Raw genomic sequence first — 22331 nt, forward strand, 5'->3', positions numbered from 1 at the left:
CAGTCTCGGCCACGGGGGTATAAAATTTATGAACTTGGTGGTTCTGAAGGCTCTGGGAAAGGTCACTTATTGGCCGGCCCCGGAGTTTGGCACGTCCTAGCGCGGCGTGGTTCTAGTAACTCGGGGGTCTCCCCCGGGGTCGCTGGGTAATGTCCCGCTGCGACGGGCTCGCCCAAGCGACTGGTAAGAGCATTAGACGACCGGTGCTGCCTGGGGCCTGTTCCCAGGTGGTGCGCTGCTCTCCTGGAGGGTAATAGTGGAGGTTGAACCTCCACGACGTGCCCAAAGGAAGAGTGGACCTGTAGTGGGCTTAAGTTCCCGGAGCAGGGAAGCCAAAATCCTCTAGTATAGGACAGGACAGGAACAAGTACAGGGGCACCACGCTATCTCCATTGACAAAAAGGGTATAGCCCTCATGCACTACTTCTCTAGCGTACTTCCCCTTCCACAGGGGACCTGATTACAGTAAACATAGGACATAGCACTAACATACTGTTACAGATTATTTACAATGCAAGAAGTTATGTTTATTATAGAACTTGTTGGTTTTGCCACCGCCTCTTCCACAGGGGACCAGATTACAGTAAACATAGGACATAACATTAACAACATGTAGGACATAGCACAACATACTGTTACTGTTACAACATACTTCAACTACTGTTACAACATACTGCTGTTACAACTTACAACTACTGTTACAACATACTTCAATACATAGGACATAGCATTGACATACTATTACAAATTATTTACAATGAAAGAAGTCATGTTCATTAAAGAGCTTGTTGGTTTTGGCATAACATATGCTTTATGATACTTAGAGTGTTATATTTGAATTATGTATTGAATGTTTTAGTGTGGTAATTAGGTAGGTAGTGTTCCATTTGGTCCAAGTTCAATGTTCAGAGTTTAGCGGTCCATGAGTGTACTACTTTAACATGTATTTTGATATTATTGCAATTGAAGCACTTTTTCAGCTGTTTCAGTTCACATGTGATATTGGTACGTTATAACTTGGTGTAGATTCTGCTACCTGTTTAAGGTGGTGTTTGATGAGTTGAAGGCACCCTTGTGACGATACACTTCTTCTCTTGTGGAGTATGTGAATACTTACCAGTGACACAATGGCATAATTCCAGTGGATGCAGGCACAGGTACAATATAAATTGATAGCTAGCATTTTATCTAGTCCTTTTGGAGGACAGTTATTATGAGATACAGTTTTTGAGATCACGTTGCCGTTAGGTGATTGGTGCTTGTTTCTCATTCTGGGGAGCACAGCTCGAGTCCATATTGGTGTAGTGTGTCTATTAACTTTCGAAGGTTCTCATACACATTTCTCCGCTTGATTAGTAACCTTAGGAATTCTATTCCGGGGTTCGTGGAATGGCGCACATGGTAAGTTGTAGACAGGGGACATTGTAGGATGTAGTGATCGGGGTCGCCCATCTTCCCACATACACACACATTTCTTGAAGAGAAATTTCTTTGGCAGAAGCATGTTGGGGAATGAACCATGACCGGAGATAAATTGAGTGAGGAAACAGTTGGAGATTATGCGTTCTTCATTAACCTTGGGTAGCAGACTGTGTGTCCGACGTCCAGTATGTCCATTCCATTCGTCAATCCTTGTTGGCAAGTTGTTTCAGCTTCAGTTTGATTGCTGATTGGGGCCATGGGCCGTGGATAAGGTCGCCTCGCTGTTCTATCGCAGCTTGCTTTGTGAGGGTGTCTTCCCTCTCATTGCCCTCGCAGTTGCTGTGACCCCTTGTCCATGTGATGATAAAGTTTTATTGCTGGATGAGATGATATTTCATGTGCTATTGGAGAGCTGGTAGTTGGAGATTTTATTGCATATATTGATTATTGACTGTCCGTAATAATATGAATTACGTTAGCATGTGCTTGGAGATAGTTTATGCTGTGTTTTATTGCTGCCAGTTCAGCTTGGAATACGCTATTGTCCGGTCGTAGATGCCCTTGCCATTCAGTAGTGGTTTCTGTTCCAGTCCGAATGGTCATGCCGCAGCCAACTTTGTTGTCTAATTTTGCAGAGCAGTACAAGAAAAAAGATACTGTCCGGCCATTGGAGTGCACACACACAGCACACAGTCTAGGGAGTCAGCAATTCAAAATCTAAAAAGATGAGCCTGTAAGTAATCACGTTGCATCATGAAGCTGAAGCAAGCCACTTGGAAGACAAATATAGATCGGTTTGTCCAATAAGGAGCATCAATTCTTCGCAGTTGCAATATTCCTGTAATAATAGAATCTGGCTTTTTAGATCTGGCTCTAGTAGTTCGTTTGATGTTTCTAAGAGGAAAACACGTAATTCAGGTTGGTTAAAACCACAGACCTCTTCGGCGAGCGCATCTGCCTGCTCGTTGCCAGGAATATCGCTGTGACTGGGAATCCATTGCAAGACAAAAATCCCTTCCTGACTCAATTAGTAATTTGCACTCAAACTCAGTGGATATAAGTTCAGTGTTATAACCTGTAACGGTTTTGTACAGTATTCAGTCCTGTCAGAGTAGAATCAAATGCGGTTATAAGTAATACTGTTCCATAACATGGCCATCAAAACAGCATGCAAATTAGCATGAAAGTTGTCACAAAAGTGCCGGACTCAGACGAAATAATCCTGAAAAGAACCAGAACTAGGGCCTTCAGCCATCGCTGAGCCATCGATATGAGTCCATTGCGCTACAGGATATCTCTTACAGATAATAGCCAGCGCTACAGTTGTTTCAAGTTATCGAGAGAAGAACTCTTTTTAATGCCATGTTCAAGTCAAAAGCTGTTTTTGCATGATGCAAAATGTCTGGAAACATAAATTGTTAAAAAATAGTCAGTCAAACAATTTAAGAAAAACCTCCTATTTCTTGATAGTTGATCAATCTTCACAAGGAAAGAGTTTTGTGCCTTTAGTCTACATTGAGCTGGAACATAAGCCAAAATGTGTCTTTACGAAGGAATCTTTCAGCCATAGTCAAAGTTGTCATCAGACGGCGGTCAGCTAAATTAGGTAGGCAAATCTGCAGTTTCATGGCCGCCACAAAGGTTGAAAATGCTGCACCAGTAATGAGCCGAAGTGCACGGTTTTGCTTAATATTCAATCTTGACAGAGTGGACTCAGATGCTGTTATAAGTAATTCTGTACTATAATCAATATGTAAGATGTGCAGGTATGTACACAGCGAAAAAAGGGGGGGGCAGTTCTATATCTCCCGTTTTACTGGATCGATTGACAATATTCAATTTGCGTTTTTAATGTCTCGAAAGCGCGACTTAGGATATGTATTAGAATTTTCAGCGATTAATAAGAGCAAATAATTAAAAACAAATACGATTTCCAAATTTTGGCACTTGAAAATTATGTATTTAAATACAATTCCAATAAATATAGTAAGTGTGCGATGTACAGCAATAATAAATGTTTTACGTAGTCCTTTTATTCGCCCAAGAAAGCGTTAGACCAACAGGGGGGGGGGGCTATTAGTTTCGAAACAGCATTTTGCATCGTGTCACTTTCTGCGTTGATTCACTTATTGCCACCAAATATTACAGCCATGTATTATATTTAAAGAAACAAAATAATGAAGAATCTGCATGAATCCATGAATGTTTCTCGCACTGTGAAAAAACAACGTTACCTAGAGCCATCCAATTTTGAATAACGTAGTCCTCCAACCGGACATGGGCACTGGGAAGCCCGAATTTTGAATTTATCTTATTATCTACTTCAAACTTTGTAAACTATTGACGAATTTTTGATTAACAAACTCAACGATTTTAAAGCAAGCAGTGGCAACACTGTAAGGAATAAATCATTTTTATTTCCAGCGCGAGAGACTGTGTATCGGAAATTCTAATGATATGCTGTTTTTAAATACTTTGTGATATTGCAGTTGAATTGAATTTTTTGTGATTTAAGTGTGAAGAACGTTATATTTAATAAATAAAGTAAATTTAATAACTTTCGTTTTTTTTAATTTTCATATCTCCTTAAAAAACACGTTTGTTTTTCAAACATTTGGTTATTCAATTACGGAAAAGCCTCGAGGGTTATCTGCCTAAGGGGAGGGATGCCTTCGTGGAGGACTTTCCAAGGGAAATTGGATCGTACACACGTTACACATGGGGAAAACCACGAAAACATCCATGCAGCCAGCCCGTTCGCGGGATTCGAACCTCGGACCGAACTACCTTTGTTCAGCGACTTTACCGCTCGCCGCTGGTGGGCCTTCAAACATTCGGAGTTATTGTTATGAAAGAAAGATAAATTTTATATTGCTGGATTTTTTTTTTCATAAATATGATTAATATTATCTTCAACCTTTACAGGTCAAAATTAATAGTTGGGTAATTTAAAAAAAAGGCTTTTAAAACTCTTCCATTAAAAATGAACCCTGCAATATAGAGAGAGGTTAAAAATAGACTATATCGGAACAGTTTACAAGGGTAAAGTAACGATTTGATTTACTAGCATTTTCTCTGAAATATTTGCAACGAACACACAGGATGTTGCACACTTTTCTTCTCATTATCACCAAGGGCGAGATAAATTTGCATCCGCTGGACTATTAAATACTTTGCTACCGTTATTTCTTTATGCTTCAGATGTCACAATTAATAAATAAAAATCCCTTAGATCTTGAATTACAACAAAGAGAACGCATAGGAAAATAATGACGTTGCTTCTTAAAATTGATAAATTGTTATTCACATGGTCGCCTGAAAGATGAAGTGCGAATGGTTACCCCGAATTTTAGGCATTCTGAAAATTTGGCGACTTGTACTAAAATAAATTCGCTGATACGTACGTACCGCTAAACATCCTTTATTAACAATAATAACCCTGCATTTAATTTATATATGTTAGTTATATCAGTGGTCCTTCAGAGTGGCGGTCCCGAAGAAATTTTATGATGTCTGCAAAGACATTTCGATTACGAACTTTTTTTTTTTTTTTCCGAATACGATGTTGCGAAAGTTTAAGTTTTAAGCTTTTAATTATTCAAGTAGAATTTTACATTTTTTTCATAGCCCACGTTGTGACTGCCGAATTGACCGTTTGATATAGCGCTGAAGTGTTACACTTTGTTCTGAGTGAATTGTTGCAAGAACCGACTGATTTTAAACTCTTGCTTTGAGAGGAATGATTTTAAATCAATAATGATTTTAAACTCTTGGTAATAATAATTTTAAACTCTTGCTTTGAGAGGAATTTAAAATAGCTAATGTTGTAAATAAACCTGTGAATAGGCTTAGTTCGTGTGTTGATTTATTCAAATATTGAAGTGATTTTATTGAACCGTTATGGTAAGACGTATTAGACTAACTTGCTTGGAAGAGCCAAATGGTGCTTCAGCCCACCAGCGGGCCAAGCAGTAAAGTGGCTGAGTACGGGTAGTTCGGTCCGAGGTTCGAATCCCGCGAATGGACTGGCTGCATGTGCGTTTTCGTGGTTTTTTCTACGTGTAACGCGTACACGAGCCAGTTTTCCTTAGAAAGTCCTCTACGAAGACAATTCTCCCCTTAGGCAGATAGCCCTCGAGTACTTTGCCATAGTCAGATAGATCAGGCTTTTAGAGTAGCGCCGCCCACCTGGAGATGGAAATAAAGGCAATGTTTTTGGTGTCGCGTCCATGCTACCTGTAACAATGGTTGGTTGGACTTCTATTTTCCACCCCCAATTTTGAGGAAGAAGCCGCCCAGACGGTATAGATAGTGGTTAGGGAAGCCTGACTGCGATATCAAAGGGCCTGGGTTCGAATACCGGAGAAGGCATGGTTGTAACTGTCCGTCCCTTCATAGGAGGCGATGGTGGTCCACCTATTAGGTGCCTCCATAATAAAGAAACCACCACATCTGGCCTTGCATAGATTCATGGACTGTGTTGCACAGTAACTGTTTCCAATCTGCCATTGGAAAAGAAAATTGAGGGAGAGCATCCAGGGGTAGGTAGGTAGGTAAGTAGGTTACGGAGGACTGGAACGCCTGGTGTCTAACACAGGTAAACAGGCATGTGTTCCACGCCCTCCTCTAACTACAGCAAAAGCTTCCCGGAGCCACACGAGGCTGCACCAGGAGATTATTGAGGTTGTCAAAGGGAAGTACATGGCCTTACAAGGGCATTAGTAGGATTGTATTACAGATTGAAGAGGTGTTACAGATAGTAGGTAGTTAAACTAAAAATACTTGTATAATAAGACGTACGCATAAAAAGACATAAAAACACACAGGCAAACAATACACAAAACACAATGCGTAAAATGCATAAACAGAGAGCACATAAAACAGGTACATACACATAGTTACTTAAGGCACAAAAAGACAAATGGAGTACATGAAGTCACATGAAAGCTGGAGCACAAGGTTAGTGTAGGGCAGTTCTGTTGTATATAAATACAGGTACATCTTCACCCAGGGGGTAATCCGGGGGTCTCCCACCCCTCTCTCTCTACTCTTACCAACTCACACGAGAGGACATTCGGCTCGCTGCATATTTAGAGTGCCGCCATGTCTCACCGACACTATACATTTACAGACATATATGTCTTCTCCGGGATTCGGACCCGGGCCCTTCGGCACCGTAGTAGGCTTCCCTAACCACTATACCGTCTGGGCGACAAATAAGGACAATAACTGGATAAAAGCCTGCAGCAACACGTCAGTCACTCAACAGTCGCCCACCATTTTCGGTAACTCAGTCGTAATTACAAGAACATCAGTAATTTTAAGTCTTTAAGATGAGCATTGCGCATACTCCCCCCGTGCCTAGCCGGCAAAGCAGGATATATATATACTGTTTCAACATGTTTAAAGCGTTGCTTAGTGTTTAAGTTATTTACTGAAACAGATTCTGAAATTCTATTCAAAATGATCGATGTTTCAAAGCGAAATATGCGAAAGTTTTTATTACCGTTTTAATATAACTCAACACGTTTGATGCTGCATCGATTCCTTTTAATCTCTGTTCCCTGTCGTGAAACATTCAGTATTCGGTTAGAAAAATTACTGGTATATTTAAGAAAGTGTATCTACAGTCTAGCGATTACATCTTACGTTTAGAGTGCGTTAGACACTTATTGAATTTCCTACAGTGACAACTTCACACTGGCGCCGAGACGAGGTTTATCCTCGCAGAAAATGGAAGATATAAATGGAAGACTACTTCCCAGATGGATCAGACGCATCGTACTTTATCTTAAAGATAAAAAAAAGTACAGTAGGTTCTGCGTGAAAATAGAAATAGGATAGATACATGTTGTATTGGTTAATCGGTTAGGTCTCACAGCCGGAAGGAAAACTAGTCTCACTTCTTTACCAGAAAAACTATGTAAAATAAAATTTCCTATATGTCGTAATGCAATAAGCTTTCACGATTATTACGAAACATATTATATTAATATTTTGTAAACTGTGGAAATCCTGAAATCCAGTTATTTATTCTTGGAAAATTAATTCTTCTCCTTTCTTGAAGGCAGTCGAAAGTATCTGCGCAGTTTCTTTGTCATAAAGTTTTCAATTTCTCGAGGTTAAAGCAAACGTTTCGTGAATAAGAGCCGGTTTCCTTTGGAAAGTCCTCCACGAAGACGTCCTTTCTTTCAGGCAGAAAGTGCTATTGTGTTATGTTATGTTCAAATAACTTAACCTAACCTAACATAACAGATAACAAAAAAATTCCCTAATTACACGGGATATGCCAAAAAGACAGCTGTAGGTTTTATCTCCTTAAACGTTGATTCTACTCACTACTTCCATTTGCAGAATATTTTACGATAATATGGTACAGCATTTATTTTATGGAATGATTTTCAGCACTCAGAGTGAGAGGGTTCTGTAAATACAAAGTTTAATTTTCTTAGGACCTCTGCAAAGCAATAGGTACGGTTATTACTATTAATACAAATTTATAATGCACTCAAAACTTTTATACACAAAATTCGTTGAATGTTTAATCGACACTCTGATGGCACCAGAAGTTAATCTCTACCGTGGTGTAGTGGCCGAATCCGCTATGCTAACCCTGGGTTGTGACATCAGGTTGAAAACAAAACACAGCATAATAAAATTTATTGAATGCTAAAAAAAAAGCCTACATACAATTCTGCAGAGAAAAACCTATCTATTTCAAAAATCAAATTCCATACATTTTACGTGCGAGAGCAATTCCTGGCTCTCGAGCTTGCGTTTTTAACATTGCCAACGATTTAATTATTTTAATAAAGACTATTTTAACAACTATTGAAAACGTGTTCGTAAGTTAAAAAATAATAATTTTCAGCTTATTCTCACGAGACATCCTTGCCCATATTAATCTTCAGTCTCTTCTTTTATGTGACTTTATCACACTACATATAATAAAATAAAGAGTCTGTGTGTGACTTTCGTTCTTGCTGCGCGTAAGCTAATAGACCCACGGCTAAGAAATTTGGTACATAGGTGCATCTAGACAAGAGCCAGTGCACCTCGAAGCGATTTTTTTCAAAATTCGAATTCGAATTTTTTTTATTTTATGTTTTGTGACGAAATCGCGTCATTTTGAAACATAATGCGCTATAGGAAAGCGAGATTTTACTCTACGCACTCCATTTTCGCATCGTCATGAAACGCAGGCACTTAGCTAATTTACAAACTTAAAATAAATTTCGTGTTTCTATAAATCGATTAAATACGAATTTATTTAACAAAGGTTGAAACGGTGTTAATCCCGTTTAACACCGTTTCAACGGGATTTTTTCTAAAAAAGTTTATGTTTAAAAATGTACAGTTATTTTTCTCTGATTTTTGGACACGTTAAACTTTCATCCTTGCGACTGTTTTTACAAAAAGAATTTTGGAAAAATGATAATATTTTGTACAGTAAGACCCCGCTTAACACTGTTTCGTTTAGCGCTGTTTCGGTTTAGCGCTCTTTTATTTCAACCTGGGGATTCCACGAAATCGCTCGCAGCATACGGGGATTCCCCGAAATATTATGCAGCGATAGGTTTCAAATACATATCCGAAAGAGTGTACTTGTATTTCTTGTTTGGTGCGGTATTGTACAGACATATTTTGAAGGGGTAAATGTGGAAGATGTCGAAGAAATAATTTAAGAAGAAGCGGCTAGTCTTTCTAATGATGAGCTCAACGAATTAACCGAACAAGAAGAAAACAAAAATGTTGACAGCAGTGATTCAGAAGAAGAGCAAAAAGAACTTTCGATGGCGTTTGTAAAAAGGAGTTTGTCTACCATAACTGAAATAATGGATCAATTCATTGAAAATGATCCGAATTTTGACAGGAGCTCAAAAGTAAGGCGTGGTGTTAGAGATGCTCTATCCGTTTATGAAGAACTTTTAAGAGAACAACGCAAAAGAAAAAGGCAAACGACATTAGATGCTTTTGTCACAAAAAGGCAGAACACTGAAAACGCGGAAGGCTAACTAAATATGACTGACTGAGAATTTTATTTGTTTTTTTTTAAGAATATTCGTTTTGTTATTTATATTTTGTTTTTATTTTTGCAAGAAATAATAATGTGGTATTAATTTCGGTTTTAAGAAATAAATGTTTGGTTTTATTTTTATTAAAAAAGCATACTTTTTAAATTTAATACCTAACCAATTTCCTAGCCATCTTCCCCTAACCCCAATATTTACATGTAAAGATAGCCTCGTTTAGCGCTGTTTCGCATTACGCTCTACTTTGATGGAACGTATCCCCCGCGTTAAGCGGGGTCTTACTGTATTTAAAAAAAAAAAATTAAATGAAGCTTCTTCTCACATCTCACATCTTTAAAAATGTGATTTTTGGCAACCATTTTCCTGTCTTAGTGCAGCTGATAGATTTTTGATGAAATCGCATCATTTTGAATAGTTTCATTCTTTTAGAAATATGGGTTTGGAAACCAATTTTCATCGTATTTCTTATGTCACGTTTTTAAGAGATTAGCATATTTCATTGTCATTTATATATATGTGAATTTTATTATTACATATATATATAATACATTTTTATTGATTTTTTTTTTGATAAAGTTGTTCTGCAGAGTAAAATTCTGCGCGGAATTTTTTGTTTTTTGAGTTTCTTTCATGTTAATTTTTACTTATTTCACTATTTGTAAGATATTGAAAAGTTTTGCATGATCTTTTTTTCTTCAACGGAAAGTTGGTTAATTATTTTATTAGGATAATTAATATTGTATTAAGGAATATAGCTTATTTCATTGTAATTTTCTTCTCTTGATAATATAATATAAAATATCATTAATTACACTTTGCTTTTCAGAAGTTTTTGTTTTTTTTTTGTATTCTTTTATGTCATTTATTGCTCATTTCACTGTCTTTAAGATATTAAAAAGTTTTGAGTGATTTTTTTTTAGGAAACAAAGTTTTTAACCTCCTTTATACCATTTGACTTCTTAAGATTTTGCAAAGGAAAGTTGGTTAATTTGTTTATTAGGATAATTAATATTTGTATTAAGGGATATCGCTTATTTCATTGTAATTTTGTTATACGTAATAACTTTTTAACGTTTGGTTTTCCCTTCAGCCATTTTTCCGGTACATTTAAAAGCCAGACGAAGGCTGGCAGCGAAGCTGCTAGTAATGAATAAACCTTTAGACATTATGGAGCCACTAATCGCCCAATTCAGGAACTTTTGAGTTATCCATAAATCTGAACTTTCTTTAAAAAAAAAAAAACCGCTTGGCAATAAGCAATAAAAAGTAATTTAAAGAGTAGTAAAGTCGCTGAACACTGGTAGCTCGGCCCGGCGTTCGAATATCGGAGAAGGGGCTGGCTGCATGTGTGTTTTCATGTTTTTCCCCATGTGTAAAGTGTATACGAGTGGTTTCGCTTAGAAAGTCCTCCACAAAGGCATCCATCCCTTTAGGTAGATAGCCCTCGTGTGCCTTTCCGTAATCAAATAAACCAAACCCAAACAAACCAATTTTCCTTCACGATTATCTTCAGCAATTTCATACTTTAAAGCAGGGTTTCTTAAACTGTGGGTCGCGGGATCTGCAGCAGGGGGTCGCCAAAAATTTTGGCAGTTTTGATGTTTCTTTAACTTATTATAATAATTTTACAATTACCAAATATTTTTACATAATGTATCTGAAAATAGATAAAGATAAGACAATACAGACAAAGAAAAAAAAGTTTCGACGCATTCTTTTTATAATAGAAACGCTCATTTTCCTTGCTTTGCACGTGAAACTGTCATTTCGTCTGCTAATTATTTAAAATTTTCACATTGTTCTATGTCTTAAAATTAGAAATTAAAGTTAATGACATAAAACTGCAATAGTATATTACAGTACAATTGAAAAAATTTGACAGTTTCATTGACGCGTATGTCGGATTTGCGCAGTACTTATACCACACGATATCACTTATGGGGGGGGGGGTCCCACAAAAGTTTTGTAAATATTGTAAATTATGTAAATATTTTGTAAATTTGTAAATATTGTAAATATTGGGTCCTGGGGTCGCGAAAAAATGTCACTGATAGAAAGGGATCGCGACTGAAAAAGTTTAAGAAAGTATAGGATAATTCCTTTCTATTCCTATGGGGTAATTCCCTGCCTTAAAGTATGGGGTAATTCGTACTGCATTAATGAATACTTATCAATGAAGAGGCAGTAGTCAATAAATAATGGAGTTAGAAGACTTTGGAGGTAACAAACACGAAATACAATTTTTCTATTAAGAAAGCATATAAAACAAATAAATATTTAAGAAAATGTGGCAAAATTTGATTTAAATTAAATGAATGATAAAATCTACAGTTCTGTCGCATCTTTTTGCGAGCGAAACGTTTTTACTTCCTAGTACGAAGTAAAAAGGAAGTATTGTAATCGCGAAAAGTTTCAGGCAGCATATTTCAAAGAAAATATCCATTTTGACCGCTATCGAATGCAATTTAACGATGCTTTTGCGTGATATCTGTGCGTAAGGACAGAATAAAATACTCTTTTCCTTCAAAAAAATTATAAAACTGCTTTAAAATTAATTCTGAAGAGAATTTTTCGTGGCGTCTGTACGAACGTATGTACGTACGTATCTCGCATAACTCGAAAACGAGTAGCCTCAGAACGTTGAAATTTTGCATATAGGACTGCTATAACATGTAGATGTGCACCTCGTATTTTGGTTGCAATCGGCCGCACCAAACGTATATAAATATATTTATATATATATATCCATTCTGTTACCCGGCTCATTGATCTCAGTTTCTTTACTCTTATATGCTTGTAAATTGTAAATTTTTTGCTTTAAAAATGACTAAATTATGTTGTTTTTATCTTCCGGTTAAGGATTTTATGCCTTTCGTAAATCTGTATGCAATATTTTTAGAATTATCAACAATTTTAAAGTTGTTTAAGTGCCGCTAAGCCTTTTTTTTTATGGCGGCCATTGATTATTTACGTTTGAAACAGCAGACTAGTCGATTTGTTGCCAATCTAGTGAAACTTAGCTTCGCATGCTTAATCCTTTCTGGAATTTTTTCGAGGAAATAAGCGTTTAAGATTTACTTCGTAATTTTTAATATAGATATTTTGAGTTTTTATGTATTTTTGACTTCTCGAAGTGAGAACTGAATTAATTGAATGAGAAATACTCAATCGTCTGTTAAAAAGTGTTCCTTTTTTTGTTTGCTTAATTTCTTTTATACATCATTCTAGCTTTATTATAGTATTTGAATAGAACATGTGGCAACGATTAGATAATTCTATTCTTTAAATGATATAAATTTTGTGCATTATGAGTTATAATATGAAAGAAATATATACGTTAACTGTTATATAATTATTGGATTATATAACAGTTAAGTTAGGTTCCGATATATAATTATTATATAAGTTAACTGCTATATAATTATTAATACTGTTAAGTGAATCTAGCCCCGGGGTTTCGCTATGGTAAACAAATACTAGAGTGAATTTTAAAGAATGCATTTATTCTATTGGGGTTTATGCGCTATCGGCGAAGTAGATTTAATTCAATCCAATAAGTTTAAATGAAATGCAAGAAAAAATGCGTATAATTTAATATTCCCATACAAGGAAGCCATGTGCACTGTAAAAAAAAAATCTGTAAGGTTACTAAGAAAACTCATGGAAACTGGGATGCCATGGGTTATTTGAGTAACAGCAATAGGTGTTTTCTTTGTAACTTTACAAGAGTTTTGCCTGTAATGGTTACAGATCTTTTTCTTGTAATATCACAGCATATAGTTATGTAAGTAGAACATATTTTTTCTCATGTAAAATCCCAAACGATATACCTGTAATGGTTACAGATTATTTGCGTGTAATATTACATCAAATAATTATGTAAAAAGAACATGTTTTTCTCATGTAAGATCTCAACAGATATATCTGTAACCGTTACAGGTTATTTGCTTGTATTATTACAGCACGTTATTATGTGAGTAGAAGATACTTTTCTTACGTAAAATTCCAATGGTTGTATCTGTAAAGGTTTCAAATTATTTCCTTCTAATATCTCATTAAGTAATTATATGTGTGTAGAATATATTTTTCATAGATGAAATACTAAAGGATATGTCTATAAAAGTAATAGATTTTTGGTCTAAAATAATGCTTATTATAATAAAATACATTGAAATGCATATAAAGCAATGATATCTGTAGGTATATATATCATTTTGATTAATAATCGATATGAGCTTAATTTGATAATTAAGTTCAAATTGATATGCTACTCCTTACATTAAATTACATGTATATCCTTTACATAAAATAATGGAAAGTCATCTGGAATTTATATTTGGCCTGTAAAATAGCTGAAAAAGAACAGTATGCTTTATTTGCATGTTTTAGTGTCAATTATTAAGATATGTTCTAGAACTTTCTTTTTAGTAATTTTAGTTAAAATAGACACATGTTCCTTTAGATTTAACTTATATGAGTAAACGTGTTGCATGTTGATATGATCATATTATTACAATAAAAGACATTTTGTGAAATATTTCTATGAAGAACTCAGAACAGCTGTTCTTTATGTTTCAAAAATATTATATTCTCTCCTTCTAAAAAATGACATTTTCAGTAAATTAAAGAATTCAACATAGCAATGAACTTTATTTTGTTACTACAAGAAATTCAAAATTTTGTTCATAAGCTTGAATTACAACGTCCAACTAACCTTTTTATTTTTATCTGCACTCAGTGTTTGACAACAGTCTGCTATTGTTTGAAGTAATAGATGGCAACTGCATAACGTTTTTACCCTACCTACAAATAATTTCCTTTGAATTAACAGATAGAAGTCTTTCATTAAAAACCTAATATCATGCTTTTTGAATAAGCATAAAACTTCACCAACTGACCTTAATTTTTAAAGCCTTGCTTCCATTAAAATTCTTGATGCTTAATACAATTATGCCTTTTTGTTTCAAAAATTAATACTTCAGTTTAACTTAAAATTTAATGCATTTTAATTTTACCTATAATTTTTTACAAACGTGATATGTAATAAAACTTTAAGCTTAATAATTACCATTTAGAAAGTGATACTAAAAAGTATTCTTAGTTATTATAAATTTCGAGATTTGCATACAAAATTGTGAAATATACATGTGACAACAGAAAACAAACTTTATGCTCTCTCTCTCTATATATATTACAGCATGTTAATTATGAAGTTTATTGAAATCATAATTTTATTGTGAAACATTATGAAGCAAATAATATGCTAATTAAAATACAGAAGTAAAAATAATTTATTACTTAATTCATAAACTTTACATAAAACCTTAAAAAAAGAATTAATTAAAAAATAACACAATATAACATTTCATAAAAATTCGTTTCGACTGCTTGGAAAAAATGAATGGTTTTTCCCCTTCTTTGTAAACCATGTCTCCTAAATAAAGAAAAAAACATTTCTTTTAAAATCATAATCATAATCATGCTCTTAAAAAGCTTATAAAAATTATTTTAATAGATGTTTTAAACATGTGCTCATATAACACTTTTAATCATATTTCTTTATAATATCTTAAGTAATCAGGAACAGCTTAAATACTTTAAAAAATTGCATTACAGTGAACCGTCTCATTACTACAAGCTACCTCAGTCAATCACTTTTTAAATTTAACCAGCATTCCTCATAAAATAACTAATTAGTAAACATAACTTCTCTAAGATGCCCAATATCATTAAAGATCAAAATCTTCAGGAATCACGCATAGCTAGCTTAGAGAAGGTTCATTGTACAAAAATAGCCAATATACAAATCTTTTCATAAATGAAGCCACCATAGTTATTAAATATAATATACAGTATACTTATATTCAGAATTCAGAACTTGAATAAATTTCTCGAACTGTTTTAGCATTCGAAAAATATTATATTTATTACCTTAAATTTCTAAAACAATATTACATATTGGTCCAAATGAATCACTGGGACTCGGACAACATTTTCCCCCAAGCTTTCTTTTAGCAACAGGATTCTGAAATTGTTTTAATGATTTAGGTAATGTTTGTCTCTCTTAAGGCGCTCACAAAACAAGTTACCCTAAATTTTTCGTCTGCATAGTGGTCGTTTTCATCTTACTAACTGATTTGCTAGTGGATTTTGGGTGCATGGCCTATTATTTATGAAACAATAATAGTGAACAGCTTCAAGAAAATGGGGATATCTAATGCTCTTGATGCTATATTCCCACTTATTTTTACTAATTTTATCTTCCGAAAATTGAGAGGGAAAAATTAAACGAATAATTTAATTTCCAAAGGACACAGTCACAGTAGGAATATAACAAATGAAAAGTAATCATGTATAAACTACTACTATCACAATATTATTTCTTTAAAAGAAACCTCTATTTCAATAAGAATACACATAATTGCAACATCTAATAAGTTATCTCATTTCTTTATAATTTGAATTTCTCTCATTCTCATTGTTGTTCTTGCAATTCCTTAAGCCTCAGATCATACATAAATAATTAGAGAAGATGAATATGCAGCTGATATGGCAAAATTGCACAGTGAATGGCAGTTGGTATTTCCTTTCACTATCATAGATCATTTTTTGTATTAGGCTGACATAATATTCAACAGTTAGAAGAGAAAGATTCAAAGGGGCCTTTAGTGTACTAAAGTTTGCCTTTGTTAGTATGACGAAAACAATCAGTATGTCGATAAATCCATTTTAAAATCTTGGGATATTCATTTTCTAAATGCATTAAAAAGGGGAAAATTATACAAATATTTTTTTTTTAATTTTCAAAATCTGGTTCTAAAGCTGGGTGGGATGGAATATGCAACGCAATACGGTAATTCTGAAGATCATTGCTCGTGGTAGTACAAACGGAGTGGTGATTACATGCTGTAGAAGACGGCACAAATTGCAGTTCCAGATGCATTAAATGCTTTGAGGTCTAGGGAATAGCATTGGGCAATAATAAGAATGAAATTCAAGGTATAGGGAAGTAGGAATGAGGATTATTATTATCAGATACTGAAATGTTAATGTTACTAAATATTCTTATTGGAATGTAGGTTTCTTTTATATAATAATACTATGATAGTTACCAGTAGTTCATTCATTAATATTTTTGATTGGTTATGGTCTTACTGTAATCACATCCTTCAAAATTAAATTATTGTTTAATTTCCCCCTTGATTTTCATACTATAATATTAGTAAAAAGGAGGAAAAAAGTCTGCAAGTAAACATAACTCCTCTCTATATATCATTATGTCGATAAATCCATTTTAAAATCTTGGGATATTCATTTCCTAAATGCATTAAAAGGGGGATAATTATGCAAATATTTTTTTTTTAAATTTTCGTGGGCAACTAAGCAAAACAAATGTGACTTTTTCTTCTTTAAAAAATTTGTAATAGAAAATTACAAAAATTAATAGGATGAGAATTAAGTTCATTTTAAAGACTTATGACACATGAAATATACATGATCAAAATAAATTAGAAAATTAAGTTCAAATAAATTTTAAGCTAAATTACGTGTTTAAGTTGCAATACTTCAGTTTGATCTATAATCCGGACCTCAAAGCTACAAACTTTCTGCGCATGCGTCGCGTTGAGGCATGCGCGTAAGACCTTTACGGCTGCGAATATGCGTGTGCGCATGCGCATAATACGTTTACACATGTGCGTTTAATGTATAACGGACGGTATAAGCTAAGCTAAAATTATCTAATTCAATTAATGTTACAGATTGCGTTGTTCCTTAATCTTCGAATTAGATCCGGCTTATTATTTTTTGAAGACTGTTAGAGCAATTTTATAAAAGTAAGCTTGAACTTTCAATTATGTCAAATAGAATTTCCGATATATATATTTACTAATATGTACAGGATCTACAAAGCGAAAGTATGTTTCGAAGTCCATTAAACAAAAAGTGGAATTGCTGCAAAAAATGGATAAAGGCATAATCCTTTGTTTATCTAACCATTCAGAAATCTGTTGTTTATCAATTTCACGCTACTGTGCGGCCGGGGGGGGGGGAACGCAGCGGTGCGCAATGTATTGGATGTTCATCTGTCAGCAATCCTTATCTTCAGGGCAGATGTTTTTATTTTATTTGGCTTATAATTCCTTACTAAATGTAGTATTTCATCTCGATGTACTCCGTCTTGTTTATGATTTAAATCAAATTCCTCGTCAATATAATTCGCTTCCGATAGTGAAGAAAGTGATACAGAGGTTATTGAAAACGAAAAAATTTCGATTGACAAATTAGTCGGTATTCTCGACACAGCAATTATAGGACTTCAACAGCGGAACTTTGTAACTGAAGAAGAAATTATGGCTGTTTATAGAATTAAAGAGAAAGTATTATCACATAAAATGAAGCAACTTAAACAACTTACATTGAAAGAAATGTTTAATAAAGTAAACAAATAAATATTAAGCTTTTTCTTTTTTTTTTTTTTTTTTTTGTAAATTTTGATACCCTTTAGATCATAATTGTTCTTTATTTCATAAATTACGGTTTCATATTTTTAATTTTAAAATTTCTGCATGCCATCTTATCAGATTTAAACTGATGATCTGTAATCCGGAATCGCCGAAGTCCCAACGAGTCCGGATTAACGACTTTTGACTGTACTAACAAAACCAAACATCATATTCCCATTCTGCACAGTATAAAAATTCTTCTGCAAAACTGCAAAAATTACCGACACTTTGGCTTATTTGATAATTTTCAAATTCACTCCTTTGTTTGCATTTAGAATTTATAACTTTCATTTTCCACAGAAATTTGTTTTTGACTTTAAAAAATTTCATTGCCATAATTTCATTCACTTCAGCATATATTAATAGATGCAGAAGGTTTTTGTACCTTACATAATTTTAAATCTTATGTAACCTAACGTAATTAATAACAAAATCAAAAGGTAGATCAGAAACTGCATAAAATTTAATAAACAATTTCTACTAGTGTCACACGAAATGCTATGAAATTAATCAATAAAATGAGATAAAATATATAGAATTAATATTGCACATGTGTGAAGTTGGAAGTTTTACGTTAAATACTTTTTTTTTAATTAAGTATTTTTAAAAATGACCCCTTAGAGCATGGGACCTTTCGTAATTAGAACTTGCAAATCCACTTCGCTAGTCTTTCTTTAACATTGCTTTTCTTTTATTAACAAGAAATATTGCATTCAGTTATTTAATTTAAGATTTCCAAAAATAATACTTACTTAAATTTGAAATTAATTTAGTTGACTTAAAATAATATTTAAAAAAATAAATCTTCATATATACGTCTAACAATCAGACCTTATTAATTTTCTTTTATTTGAACAATATCTGAATTCTGCATTAGTTTGGACTAGTAAATCATTGGACAATTAAATACCAAGCTATAAGAGAACTAATGTAGTTTACAAATGCACTGAATTTTATTTCCTGCATTAACTTTCAAAGAAAGTAAAATTTTCTGCATATTTGCATCATTTGGATTGATAGAATATGGCAAAGCATGCAAAGGCTATCAGTCTAAAGGGAAGTATATATTCATGGACGGCTTTGTAAGGAAAAGTAGCTTGCATTTCCATTTATTCATGTATATATATATATATTGTTAATGCTAAAATCAATGCTTCATTAAAAATTCATTATTATTTTATTTTTAATACAATATACAGATACAGAATTGTTTTAAATTCCAATAAACAATAATAATTTATTTTTAAGAAAACTTATTTTATGATTTATATATTATATTACATGAATAAGAGAAACATTTGTCAAGAAATGTATTAAACTTGTATTAGCAGATTCATGCTATCCTAGTAACAAGACTATCATACTTCAAAACTGTATTAAAATTGGGCAAAATAAAATCAACGTAAATTCTACATTAAATGTTTAAAGTTATATATACAATATAATAAATTTTGTAACTTATAAAATATTAATGGAATATTTTTGGAAATAATGTACAAAATTTTAGTTTTCTTTTAGCTTAACGAATTTTTAGAAAAATATTTTAGGTCATTTCCATCTTTTCCCTGTTGATATTGGTATATTAAAATATATGGAATAATTAAGTTGCATCTAGTTAGTAAACCAAAACATTACGAAAAGTATGATGCGACATATTTTTAATCAATATAATTACTTCATTTTGGAATTATAACATATTCGTAAGAAATTAATACCATTGAAAAAATAATATTATTACACTAAAGAATAAACGAGATTCTCGACCGCATTGTTCAAGTTTTTGTAATTTTACTTCATAACACACTCGTATATAAACATATTAGACTGAATTATAAACCAAGTATAATTAATTAGGTAATCCTAGAAAAAGAATAAACTAAACCTAGTAAGCTAAAAAAAAAAAAAAATATATATACATTACATTCAGAATTCTAAATGTTTACATAAACTTTTCTCGCAAGGCCTACCGGGAAAAAGATGTCAAACGTTCTTTGGTCAGACGATTGCAAACGAACGCTAACATGATTAATTTTGTTTTCAACAACCACATTACCGTTTCAATTAAATACCACAACAGTGATTAAATTTTGGAATAATTAGTTATAAATAATAATACAGGCAATTTAAGGCGTAATTTATCGGATGCACAATGACAAAATACTACTATTAGATCTGCATTTGGAATAAATATTCTGCACTCTTTCAACTCATTACGAACACTGATATTAATTAATCGCAAGGCTTAAACGTTTAAATACTTACTCACTACATATAACAGTGCAAAGTGCATGAGAATAATCTGCATAAAATGAACAAAAAATATTTCAAACGTAATTGTAAACATTTTCTTACTTACCTGCGCTATACAACCAACATGCATTGAGCCATGTTTTTTTCTGCAACTAGCTTTCAAACACGTTTCTTCTGATTGGCTGATTTCCAGTCAGTCACGTGATTCTTCCGCGCGGCTACTGAAACATTATCTGTAATATTACAGGCAAATTAGCTGTACCAGCCACAGTTTGCTTTCAACCTGTTACCATTACAGGAAATTCTTGTGTAACCTTTTGATTTCTGTAACTTTACAAAACTTTTGCCTGTAAAGAGCGAACGTTTTTTTTACAGTGTGGTGTACACACCAGATTTTTTTCTTTTTTCTTTCCGAGGAAGCTTTGCTTTCGTAAACAAAAATATAAAAGCTTCCTGTTTTTTTCACCGAACTCTTGATCTTGAAATTATGCCACTATTTTGTTCTAGCGTTTTGTGATCAAGATGGAGAACGTTTGCTCTTGAGACTTTAATGTTAACTTCTAGCATACGCTCAGACAGATGTGAAACGTGTTCAAGTTTTGCGCTTAGGGAAATAATGATGTAATGCTTTATATCTTCGAGCTCATTTTTTTTTCAGAGTACCATTCAAAGTCTTTCGTTCAAATTACTTTTTGAATATTCGGTCAAGAGGATTCGCTGACAAAGAACACTCATAACATATAAGAAGCAAAATATTTTTAAAAGAAGAAATACGTACGTATTTAATAAAATTGAATTCATATTTTTTAAAAATTTATTTTCACAAAATATTTAGAAGTTTCCTCAGCACAGGAGTCCAGGTACGTAAAATGGCGAGATTAATAAAAATGATGAATAAAAATATACCATGGATAAAAAATATGTATAAAAACGAAAATTAAAAGTAATTACATTTTGAACAACATTTAGCCAAATGCTTCAATTCTTGAAGATAGCACAAAAACCGCTTCCTCAGATAGATCAGTTTTCAAAATAGTATCGCAATCAATTACAGAGGGTGTGCACACAATTTTGTAACGATTTTAACTTTCTCCACGAATTTAAATATTAATTTTAAAATGCAAACGTGACTAACCACACATTGGAATAAGGTTTACTTATTATCTGCAGCATTTTAAAATGTCGCTGAAAAATAAACAATGGATCAAAGGCTATATTTTTGTGCTGTCCGAAGAGAAATTCTCTTGTCCAATTTAAAAAAAAAAAAAAAAACATATGAAAAGCATGGCCTCGCAGCTCTCTCTCTCTATATATATATGAGATGTATCAGATTTAGTCGTAGCTTAAATAATCAGACGATAAGTTTAAAGAACAGGATCCATTTATTATTATTCAGGAGAAATAGCAGTTACAAAAATCAGATATCCGGAGTAAATAAAAAGAATTACTATTAACTTTTTGTATGAAGTTTACTGCATCGTGACTGCATTGGATTTAATTCCACGTACTTTCAAATAAGAGAACGTCGCCATTAAAAATTAAAAGAACATACAGTTACTAGTTTGACTATGGAATTTTATTATTACAAATATATATAATAATCAAGCGTGATGGTCAATTTAATAACAGGAAAATATAGATTAAATTAAAAAGTAAGGAAATAAATAGGTCTTTTTGGTCTTCTTCAAGGAGCTGCAGAAAATGTTTCAGTAAAACCACGTGTCTGAGTTATATGTGGATCCAAAATAAATCATTTCCCATCATACTGACCATACGCGACTTTAATAACTAATAATTTTAATTTCGGAATTTCTAAACTCTTCATTATGTTTACTAATATTGATATCTGAGCTGCATTATGGGTAAGCATTCTTTGAAAGAAAATCAATGAGTTCAATCATGCCTCAGCAAATGCTTAATCGGCAAGTGCCTTGCTGATGGACATAAAAAATTTCTCTTTGTATTTAAGTATAAGATGTGTATAATGTACCTACTTTATGTGGCTCATACACCCGCATTAACACGTGTAAATCTAATTAACACGCAAATAAAATTAAAGTAAAAATATTTTAGACTGGAATAAATTTTATATAAAATACTTATTTCAAGGGAGAATAACATC

The 22331-nt window shown here is 33.1% G+C and overlaps 1 protein-coding gene and 2 long non-coding RNA genes across 4 annotated transcripts in view; 1 reads left to right on the plus strand and 2 right to left on the minus strand.

Moving 5' to 3' along the window:
* Positions 1 to 22331, plus strand: part of LOC118183731 (neuronal acetylcholine receptor subunit alpha-2-like) — a 938599-nt gene that overhangs the window by 120220 nt on the left and 796048 nt on the right. The window lies entirely within an intron of this gene.
* Positions 1 to 22331, minus strand: part of LOC118200120 (uncharacterized) — a 245621-nt gene that overhangs the window by 95925 nt on the left and 127365 nt on the right. The window lies entirely within an intron of this gene.
* LOC146997922 (uncharacterized) lies at positions 14729 to 20346 on the minus strand. Of its 2 annotated transcripts, none has more exons than XR_015039966.1 (2): positions 20316 to 20346; positions 14729 to 14889 (listed from the first exon to the last, which is right to left on the minus strand). It is a non-coding gene; the product is annotated as an uncharacterized LOC146997922 (long non-coding RNA). The 2 variants fall into 2 exon arrangements; XR_015039965.1 differs by lacking the exon at positions 20316 to 20346 and adding an exon at positions 19698 to 19836.

This window comes from Stegodyphus dumicola, chromosome 3 (assembly GCF_044657685.1).
Source record: "Stegodyphus dumicola isolate Sdum_Otavi_A_Nest chromosome 3, ASM4465768v1".
Lineage (NCBI taxonomy): Eukaryota > Metazoa > Arthropoda > Arachnida > Araneae > Eresidae > Stegodyphus > Stegodyphus dumicola.